The 11,333-nt window shown below is 40.8% G+C and overlaps 1 long non-coding RNA gene across 1 annotated transcript; it reads right to left on the reverse strand.

Annotated features, from left to right (window-relative positions):
- Positions 1–880: 880 nt before the first annotated feature.
- LOC118925847 (uncharacterized) lies at positions 881–3,451 on the reverse strand. The gene is made up of 3 exons (XR_005030198.2): positions 2,861–3,451; positions 1,678–1,751; positions 881–1,148 (listed from the first exon to the last, which is right to left on the reverse strand). It is a non-coding gene; the product is annotated as an uncharacterized LOC118925847 (long non-coding RNA).
- Positions 3,452–11,333: the final 7,882 nt, after the last annotated feature.

Raw genomic sequence — 11,333 nt, forward strand, 5'->3', positions numbered from 1 at the left:
TTCAGATAAGGTTCTATTGTTTAGTGCTATACAAACTTCCAGAAGTCAGATTTATGCTTTGGCTTCACATAGTCCCTCATGTGAAACTCAAAGAGAATAAAAAGCTAGAAGATGTGGGAGGGGAAAGTGATAACCTTAGAGATTCTCTATTGAGTGAACAATACCCTTATTTTCATTGACTTCAAGGTTATATTCACTTTCATAAATCAAGATGCTGGTCTTTACATTGGGATTTCAAGGAAGGCTGCACTTACAAATTAGTAGAATGTATGAGTCACTGCTAAGTCGTGTTTGATCCAAGATTCAGCGACCAGCATAGCATAACACCCAGCATCTGTCCTAAATTCAGTGGGCCCTTGATTAAAATACCACTCCAGAAATACAACCAGTCTGCAGGTTAGACTACATAGACTACGGAATTTTTATTGCTGCCCATGTTAATGTTCAGTTACTTCAAATGCTGGACTTCAGTTAGAGGTTAGTTGCTATTTATGAATGCGTATTTGTGTGAATGCTTGATCGGGTTATAAGGCAGAGCTTCCTGAAGGACACAGCAAGTGTAGCTTTTTTAAATGGACATGGAGTCATGACCTTGACTCCTGTGTTCCAAAGACATTAGCAAGATGTGAACCACACTGATGAGTGGTTGTGGTTTGGGGAACAGAACCAGTCTATTGAGAAATATAAGGCTCAAGAGGGAAAATCAGGGAGTGCTAGGTAACTCAGTGAAACACATTCAAAGATGGGCTCCATTAAACTGGTAGAAATTTCTTTTCATAATAATTAACCTTGCAGATCAGGGAGGTTATTAAATTGAATTATTTATTCAAAAGATAAAATTCTAAAAGGAAAGGAAAAAGATATTGAAATGGTACCACCTTGCACAGATTTTAGGCAATGAACCAAGGTCTCAAACAACTTCACTTATTAATGGCCTAAATTGTATCAGATTATCAAATCAAGTGAAAGGCATCACATCCCACAGCTGGGGCCCAGGGCATTTGCACAATATTGCATTCATGCAGGTCCCTGCTGGTTTAGGAGGAAAAGCACATGTTTCACAGGTAGAACAATTTTCCAGCTTTTAGTCCAAACTTGTCCCATGTTGACACCAAGAAAACTGGTAGAATATCACTGAAGCTTAGATCCTATAAATGTGAATACAAATGGTGTGTTCCTTTGCATCCTTTGAAAAGGGAGGGCTTCATCTCACCAGTTAGGGTATGCAGCAAGGAACAAGGAGAGAGCTTTGAGATGGGCAGTTTGATGCTTTTTTGCAATCAATATTGTTTATGGATTGCTCTGACATGGCTGGATCCATTTGAAGGGGAGAAAAAAGAAACTACAAACACATACACTTGAGAATTTCAGGAAATTACCCAAATGCTCAAATCCTTCCCAGGGGCAATGGTTTTCAGTAGGAGTTTACATGACAAATCCATGCAGTGAATACATTCAAAAAATAATAATCTGGCAGTCACATGGAACAATAATAGCACACCCATATCAGCGGCTTATTTTGAAAAGAGCCCTTAGTCAGAATGTGTGTGAAATTAGGCCATCAAAGAGGAAACAAGACAAAGGAGGCCCAGAAGAGTGGAAACAGGAGAGGCAGCTCATGCACTCCTGGCTGACAATGCCACGCATGCTGTGGAAACTACTCAGAGCCGTGCTTACAAAGAGGCACACAGAGCCAGCATGGCAGTGGATGATAAGCGGAGATCTGCAGCCATGGAGAGAAGAGGCGGCAGCTGCAAGACAGGAGAGTGGAAAGGACAGTCAGGTTGTATATAAAGGCACCGATGGGACCACCCAGTGAGAGCCGGAATGTGCGAGCTGGACATCACTGCCTTTAGTTAGCTCACTGCGGTCTCCACGGCTTATGAATTCCTGATAAACCGGGTCACCTTCCATGGCTACAGTTATCTTAGAGTTTTGATAGGGAGAGAAAAGATACTGCAGATTCCAAGTGTGGTTTTTAAAAAAACATCCTGTCTTAAACTAGAGTAAACAGCAAAGGCTAAATTTTCAAAAACAAAAAACTAGGGCCAGCATTTGTGAGAAAGCCCATTCACACCCACACTCTGGCTGGCACATGAGATGTGGGCATAACGTGCAGGGAAGTTGCTTCCAAAGTGAGAGCCCCTGACAGCCGTCAGGATTCTCCCAGCATCATCTCCCAGCTTCAGCTCCGTCTTCTGTGAGTGCAAGATCACCAGGTTTTCCAGAACTTTCTTAACACCTGAGTCATCTCTTTACCACAAGGGACAAGTATCTCCACAAGACAAATGACATTCAAGGTAGAAGCCCGAGACAAGTTGTTTGTTTGGTTGGTTGTTTTTATTTAGGAATGTGCTAAACAAGTGTGGTTTATTTAGGAAATTCTAATTAATTTTTTAATTAGCATCCTATTTTCAAAATACTATCTCTATATTGAAACTCTCCATTTCCATAACCTGCAGTTTTCTAAGGGTTGGGCAAATACTCCATTTAAAGACATTCGCCATCTGATCAGGTTTGGGTTTGGGGAGTTTTTTGCCTATTGTGAATTGATGAAAAAGTAGGTATAAACCATGACTGAAGAATCACAGGCTACAGTGCCAAGCCAGGGTTTGCACAACATAAACCATCACCTCTAGATTCTCGAATGGCCATGAGATTATCAAAAGTTGACTTTGTATTTTTGACAGCAGAAGAATAATTTAACAAAACCACTCTGGGCGTAGCACAGTTCATTAGTTGGTCAAGAGGTTAAAGAAAAGGCGTGAAGAACTGACCCTTAAAAAAGAAGTGTCCCTGCTTCTGGTTTCCTAAATCACTCCTTAGCTCTAGGACAAAAGAATGATGGGGAAAAACTCACCAGGAATATTGTTTCCTCCCCATTAAGTCTCGCTCCTGGCTCCATATTTACTTAGAGAAAGCTTCATGTTTTGTAGCTCCACTCTGAGTCAATGTCTGCAGAATCACGACTGTGCTGTGCTGAGCTCAGAAGACACCGTGGGCATTAGGAAGAGGTGCATCCCTAGTTCAGCAAAGTGACAGTTTGGGGTAGGGGAGATTGGGATTGTTGCTTTGTGTGCAGCGTGACAATGGCTCTTTGAAGCACAACCCTCATTTCCAAGAGAAAAACAGCTTGCTAATAAAGTCTCCTAATAACAGTCAGAAATTATTTCCACAGCATTTGGGGCTCTGATGATCCCTGTGACGTCTCCCATTCAGCAGGCTCCATCCCTCCTTTGGATTATGAAAAGGTGATACCAGGTCCAGTCCTCATTATAACAAGGCTCCGGGGGTGGGGGAGGAGCTTACCCTGGTTTGTAACAATTGTGTCAGCTATAAAATCTGTGTGCCGACCCCCTTTTTATCAAAGATGATATTATAGTGATGAAGAGGCATCTTTCTTTTTTCATCGCAGATTTATTCCCAACACTAGAAGAAAAGATTTCTTCGGGTTATTACCTTGAGGGGGACCAGAACTGCTAATAACACATCAGTCCAGCCCAGATTCTAAATGTTAATAGACTGACGGGCCTGGGAGGGAGTCGTTCTGGGCTGGGGAAGCGGGCTGGCAGCCGCCCATCTCTCAGCAGCATTGACTCATGCCTGAATCACAGCCAGGCTGGCAGGATGTTGTTTTGGGGAAGTTCGCAGGCCTGTCAAAAACCTGCTGTTGCCATTGGCTGATATTATGCAAGATTCCAAATGATAATTATTTATATTCTCCTTTTGGATTTGTGGTGTGGTTGTTTTTTTTTCTCCACCCCACCCCCCATCTCAAACCCCGGCACTAGGGCTTCAAGTGACCAAAAAGAAAAAATATATATTTAAAAGACAGGCAAGAAAGAGCCCATTAAAAATAAAAGGCATTTTGCCCCTGAGCCTCCTTCAAGCTCTCAGGTCAGAGCAGAGCCAAGCAATTTGCTCTAATTCATTAAAGCCCTCGCTCTCTTCGCTCCTGCAGACGGGCCTGGGGAATGAGGCAGAGGCCCTCTGGAATCCCACTGACCGCAGAGCCGTGCACAGTTCTGCCCGAGGGCCTCCTTTCCATCCTGGCACAGTCTGGCCGCACTAAGTGTTTCTCCCATTAAACGTGGAACTTCCCTGATGAAGCTCGGTGAGGATGAGAAGGATTTCCTTGGATTCCATGTCTGACTGATGATGAGGTGGGCTCTTAGAAGATTCAAGGAGACTTAAGCTTTTAATCTGAGCTACTCCCACTCCTGGAGTCCGTAGGAGTGTAACTGTAGAGCTAAGGAAATTCTCCCAACTGTGTCATGTAGTGCTGACGAGTTCCTTTGCAGAAACTTGGTAGGCAGAAAGAGTGTGAGTGAATTCATTTATGTGCCTAATTTAAGACACAATTGAGAGGCACAGTGTTCTAATAGACGGAGTTCTGGCTCAGAAGTTAAAAACCTGAGTTCCAATGATGGCTCAGCACATTGAAACCAAGGCTTGGCACATTCCAGAAGACTTTGAACTCTAGGAGCAGTCAGTTCAGGACAAAATTATCTATAAATACAGCTATAATCTCCCCATTATCTAGAGCTTCCATTGTTCTCATAAAACCCAAATTTTGCTCTTCTAAAATTCTTAGAAAAGTCCTAATGAAAAATGTTCTTTGAATTAAGTCTCAAGAGGAAAAGGAAGGAATTGTTTAGCATCCACTGTGCAAGGGGGAGCTTTCTTTGGACAGTTCAAAGCAGACCTGTGGCGTGGGGGAGGGGCACTCCCCCCATACCGGCAATGGGGAGACAAACAGGGTTCTTTCAAGTCCTGCCTAGGGCACTGGACACAGCTGCATCGCTGCCTTCCTGGAAAAATGACCTTGGCCATTAGCTTGAGCATTTGGCCGTTGTTTCCATCTAAATAGCACACACTCTGCGAAGATTTTAGGTTTGAAAGACAAAACAATCAATGCCAACAGTTTCACTGGCCTTACATCCACTGGGATCTCCTCACCTGCTGAAGCTTATTTTCTCAAGCCACCATCATTACATAAAAATAGATCTCAAGTATGGTTACAACCAAATTATGTCACCACTTCTTTCTCTCAAAATAATGATTATTTAACAAATTAATATAGTGTCCCACTGAAGAGTACTGTGATACGATGTTCCACTTGAAGTAGCCATTCGCCACTCACACAGTAAAAATACCTCTTGGTTCCTTTTTCCCCATGCATTTTAATTTTCAACTGTCAAAAAAAAATCTGTACTTGTATCCTGTTTGACTTTATCAATGGTAAGCATTTTATTTTTCTTGTATTTTATCGATTTGATCACTCACTAAATATCAGTGCCAATTGTGGGTCATGCACCTTGTTAGATGTTTGGGTTTCGAAGATAAATATCAATCTGTGACCTTAAGGAGCTGATAGTCCAATCAGCATAAGACTGGCTCTCAGATGCTCTGATATAAACCTGTGCATGTTCAGTGGGGATGTAAAGGTGGGAGATGTTGGGGAAAGGGGTTAGGAAAGAGGAGGCACTGAACAGGTATTTCCTAGAGGGAGTACAGGGTTGGCTCTCTGAGCAAATCCAAGCACAGCACAGCCGGAGGCGTTGAGGGGATCTCAGTAGCTTGAGCCAAGGCAGAGTGGGGGAGCCATGGAAGAGGAGAAGCAGCACACGAGCAGTTAGCAGAGGTCAGACCTTGGAGCGCCTAGACTTTATCCTACAGACAATGGGAAACCGTGGTTTATCAGGGGAAGGCTGTGATTCAATATACAGAAAGAGATCACTCTGGTCCCTGGATAGAGCTTGGGTTAGAGAGAGTTTTCATGGGTACTTATTACCAAGCACACATTCTTTCTCTTCTTCTACTAACAAAACTGGAAACCAATTGCTCCCCATGCCCACTCAACGGAGTCTATGTGGAATGACTTGACTCCTTTTCTGGCTCAGTGGGGCATAGTGCACGGCGGGCACCGAGGAGAGTTGATCCTGGAACTCTGCCGAAGCTGCTAAGGAAGAGGCCGGCTCTTCCAACTGTGACTGCGGGCAGACGAGGCCAGACACTGAGCTGCAGGCCTGAGGCACGAGGGGAGAGCCTGCCTGAGATGCAGCCTCACAGAGGAGAGCAGAGCATAAGGACGGAGCGAACTGAGCTCTGATCATGTCGTGTTAGACCCTGGATTGAGCTGTCCCTGAACGTTCTGACTTCTCCTCAGTTATAAAAGCCCATTGAGTCGAATTTTCTGCCACTTGCAACTGACAGATTCCTAGTTAATGCAGTGAGACAAGGAGATCAGTTCAAAGACTAATGAAATAGCCAAGGAGAGAGATGACAAGAGACAGAACTAAGGCAGTAGCAGCAAGGATGCAGAAAATAGTGAAAAAGTGAAAGAAGCTGAGGAGGTGGAAGCCCAAGGTGTAGTGGTTGATGAAATGGGAGCGTAGGAGAGGAAGTCATCCAGAATAACGTCCAGGCTTTTAACCTGACTGCCATAGCAGTGCCATTCACCAACACAGGGGGTATTTGAGATGAAAAGCAGGAGGTTGAGGGAGAAGAGAATGAGTTTATTTTTGGGATGTGATGAATTATCTCCTCTGGGATATCCAGATGGAGATGATGATTCTGGAAATTAGAAGAGAAGCATGGATGAGCTTGAGATCTGAAATACCACATACGGTTTACAGATTCCTACAACTCGTGACAACTATTAGAAGTTCAAAGAACCCAAGATGGGAACAATCAATGGATATGAACCAAAAAAACAGCTTCTTCTCAAAGAGAGAATAATTTACATTTTTGGCATGGCAATTCTTGTTGGTGCAGAACCATTCAGGTTGTTGAGTTTTTAACATCTCCCGATGCTAGACAAGAAATGTTAGAGCACCTTCCATCCTTCAGTCAATGGGACAACTGGAAATGTCCCCATATAGCTTCAAACATTTTGGAGCGTAAGTGTCATCCTCCAAACCCATGTGAATCACTCTGACTGGTGTTATGGATATGTGTGCTAGCATGTGGGCAGCCTTCTACTACTGTATCATTCAATACAGATGAAATGGCTTTTCTGTAAGTACAATTGAAAAGCCACACAATGAATCTAACTCTGAAGAAGGTAGCTTCCCCACTGTGTCATCCTGCCTGTCTGTTCTGCTTGTCTCAGAACTTCAGTCTCCTCAGACTGCTCAGAAATTCTATCCCCACTGGCCACTCTCATCCCATGTACCACCTAGAATGCATCATTTTCAAATGCCAAAATGGCCATGCATATAATTGTGCATGGGCATTGTGTTATAATATGCATCAGATGTCTATTTGCAGATAAGCATCCATGTATGGCCTACTGGGTTCCATTTCGAAGTTTGGGGAAATGTTTAATGTCATTTAAAGGTAACTAATACGGCAGCAGGCTTTAAAAGTGAGATTCTAGTAATGTAAAAGTCACATTTATCTGCAAATGAGCAGGTTTCCTTTTGTGAGTAGCAAGGTACTCATGTGTTGGGAGTGACATGTAATGTGGGGTTTATAAAAACCTCCAATGATGATGAATGTATGAGATATTACTTAAGTGTGTCATGATTGGCTTCTTGATTCAATGAATAATAGGTGTCTCTCAGATTAATTTGAAAGCCTTCATGTTTTTGACAAGCTTTTTAATTTGCACAGTACCATGAATTAACTTGTATGTAAATATAGTGATTTGATGAAAATTAAATAAAATACATTGAATGCATGTTATTTTATGCACTTGCTTCTGGAATAAGAGTCTCAAAGAAATTAAGTTGTCTTTGTTTTTTAAAGCAGAAGCTGCAGGAGGCTAATTTTCTCTCCCTTTTCTTTTGGGATAAGAGAGAGCGTGAGAAAAAAAGAAGAAAAAGAGAAGAAAGAAGAAAAGTCACATGATCATAGAATCCTGCCAGTGTAGACAGAAGCCCTAGGCAGGAAGAGTCATTGTCTGTCTACACAGGCTCAAGAACAGTTTTCAAGCCCAGATCTTATGCCAAACAAAGGACAGGAAGAAAAAAAACCAGATCCAATATGTTTGCTAACAACCTAACATCTGTCTAACATTGTACGGCTTCTTCACATAATTACCAAATTGAGTCCACCTGGGTAAGTGATTGGCTTAGGTTTTCCTTCCTCATCATTACCACTACAACAGAGATGATGGATGGAAACAAAACGAACTAGAAAATGTCTGATAGTGTGTGTTCCATGATGTGGTGGGGAGGCTGGAGGGAACACTTGAGGGTATAAAAAGGAAGCGGGGAAGAGCCAGGCATTTCCTCTGCGCCTTTGTTTCTTCTGAGTGCAGAGCCATTTACAGATAAAAGAACGGCTTATAATTGAGCAGTGGAGACACAGCACCTCTTGAGTCTTGCATCTAATAAAGCATGAAAGGAGGAAAAAAAAAGTAGAGGTCAAAAAAAATGTCTTTGATGCATGCTCATCAATTTTCTTCGAAGAAATGCACTTGCTCTTTTTTCAGCAATGCCATCTTCAAAGTCCCAGGATATGCTGTTTGCCTAGGCTGAGCAGCATCTTACTGAGGATAAGCTACCATATGGAGATGCTCTCATCCACAAGGAAAGCCTCCCATGGATGACACCAGGAGTATTTCCGAACGTGCTTCCTAACTAGATGAATGGAATCAATATGTCCTGTGATACCACATGGACCAAGGAAAATTATTTACCTCTTATAAGTCCAGTGAAAACTATAGATTTCCAAGTTTCATTTTATTTATCAAATAATTAATGAAAAAATTAATAAAAATACCAATAATAGTATTAGTATTATCAGTACTACACATTGAAAACTTCCTTCTTGTAGTTGACCATGTAGGGATTATTCTTCCCATATGTTGTTGAGAAGACTCAACATTCACAACCAAAACACTTGCCCAAGATCACCCAACTAGGAAGTAAGCATGACAGGGTTTAAGGCTAACTACAAAGGCCACGTTTTTTCTGCTACGATACTTCTCTATGCCAGTGGTTCTCAAACTTTAGCATATAGTCACAATTACCTAGAGAATCTGCTAAAACACAGCTTGCCAAGCCCATCCCAGAGTTTCCTTCCCAGTATGTCTGGATAAGGGCCCCAAGAATTTGCATTTTTAAAAAGTACCCCAGTGATTCTCATGCTTCTGGTCCACAGATTGCTCTGCACTTTGAGAACTACTGATCTATTATCTATGCATATTTTTTGTCATCCTTTAATTCTTTGAAAGTTGGCAGCCCTTGTATCCAGAAAGCAAAAATACTCTTGACTATCTGGCATTGCTTCTCCAATGTAGTCTGAAGACATAAGTAAAATATGTGTTCATACTTAAGATGGAAAAGTGGTTGGTAATGAGGCATTACCAAAAATCAATGTCCCCAATATTTAAGAAGCACCTAGACTATGAGTGCCAATAAAGTTGTTTCTTCAAGGAAGTCCCTTAGAGAATTCATGCTTATTTCAAAGATACTGTTAATGAAGATCCTTATGATACTAAATTTTTATCCTTTGAGGAAAAAAACCAATCACTTGAAGTCTAATAAGGTACATAAATAATCAAATTAGAATATATCATTTTGTATTTTTCAAAAATATATATACTCTTGTATTCCCTTTAGACTAATCATGAATAAAATTCTGAAGCAAGAAATTCAAACAATCAGAGCAATTGTAGGTTTCCAGTGTCATCGTTTTGTGTATGTGGATGGATTCAACAGCTATAAGATTACCTCAAACTCTGAAATACAATTTGATAGCAGGCTGATCAAAAGGTTTCATTTCTTAGTAGTTTCTGTTGTCAATTGCAGGGTCCACAAATTCCATAGGAAATCATTTTCATGGAATTCTTTAAACATTAATTGAGGTATGACATACATATGGAAATGTAAACAAATTATAAGTGTGCAACTCAATGCATCTTCAGAATGAAAACATCCATGCATTCACCATCAGGTCAAGAAAAAGAACATTACCAGCATCCCAGAAGTCTCCATCCACATGTCCACTACCAACCACACCTTCTCTTAAGGTATGCCCCTCTCCTGATTTCTATCACAATTGGTGAATTTTGCTTATTTCTGAATGTTCAGTGTTCTTTTATGTTTGGTTTATACCACTCAATATTATGCTTAAGAAATTCATCCATATTGTTGATGTGGCAGTTGTGGTTCAATCCTATTACAATATAGTATTCCACTGCATGAATATGCCAAAATTTATTTATCTTTTCTGCTAATAAAAGGCATTTGAGTTGTTTCCAGTTGGGCATATTGCAAGTAACACTGCTAATATTCTGGTGCATGTCCTTTAGTATCTACCCCACATGTATCCTCCCCAAGAACAGAGTTGTTGGGTCACAGGATAAGCATATGTTCAACAAGCATATACTGCCCAACAGTTTGCCAAGAATTTGTATCAGTTTACCCTCTTTATCAGTGTACAATACACTGCTGCACACCCTTGCCAGCACATGACATGGCCTGCGTTTTTAAGCTTAGCCATTCTGATAGGTGCATGGTGGTATCTTGCAGTTTCATTTACATTGCATTGCATTTGGTTGACTAAGGACTAAGTATCCTTTCCTACATTTATTGATACTCTTGGACAGTCACTGCTGTGAAGAGCCTCTTTAAAATCTTTTGCCCATTTTTCTACTGGTTTCTATGCATTTTCTTATTTACTTTTAAGAATTTCTACATATATCTTGGATGTGAGTCATGTGTGAGATATGTGAGATATACATTTTGAAAAGATCCCTCCTGTGCTTGCCTTTTCACTCTCTTCCCAGTAATTTTTAATAATTAGAAGTTCTTAATTTTAATGTAGGCCAATATTCTTTTCCTTTATGATTGGTAATTTGAGAATACTTTTTAAGACACCTTTGCCTAATCTGATGTCAGGAAGATAACTCCTAGTTTACTTTAAGATGCTTTAATATTTTACCTTTCCCATTTTAATGAACAGTTCATCTGGAATAAGTTTCTGCCTGTAGTGTGAGATAAAGGTCAATATGTGAATTTTTTCTTCAAGTTGACTCAAAAGCATTTATTGAAAAGGTACTTTTTTCCTTCAATGCACTGCAGTGTCACTTCTGTAAACATACATGTGTGTATGTCATTTTGGTCCTTCCATTTGGTGTTCTCAACTCACCATTTGCAAGTACCACATTGTCTTAATTATTCTGGTTTTATAGTAAGTTTTGACACCTGCAAGTGTAAGTTCTTCAACTTTTTTTTTTCAGTGTTGACATTGGCCACCCTTTGTATTTGTAGATAAACCGGGGAAACAGCTTGTCAGTTTTGACAAAAAATTAACCCGATAGGATTTTAATTGTGATTGCAATAAATCTTTAGATGTTTGAAGTGGAGGGAAGAACTGAT

The sequence above is a fragment of the Manis pentadactyla genome, chromosome 12 (genome assembly GCF_030020395.1).
Source record: "Manis pentadactyla isolate mManPen7 chromosome 12, mManPen7.hap1, whole genome shotgun sequence".
In the NCBI taxonomy this organism is placed as follows: domain Eukaryota; kingdom Metazoa; phylum Chordata; class Mammalia; order Pholidota; family Manidae; genus Manis; species Manis pentadactyla.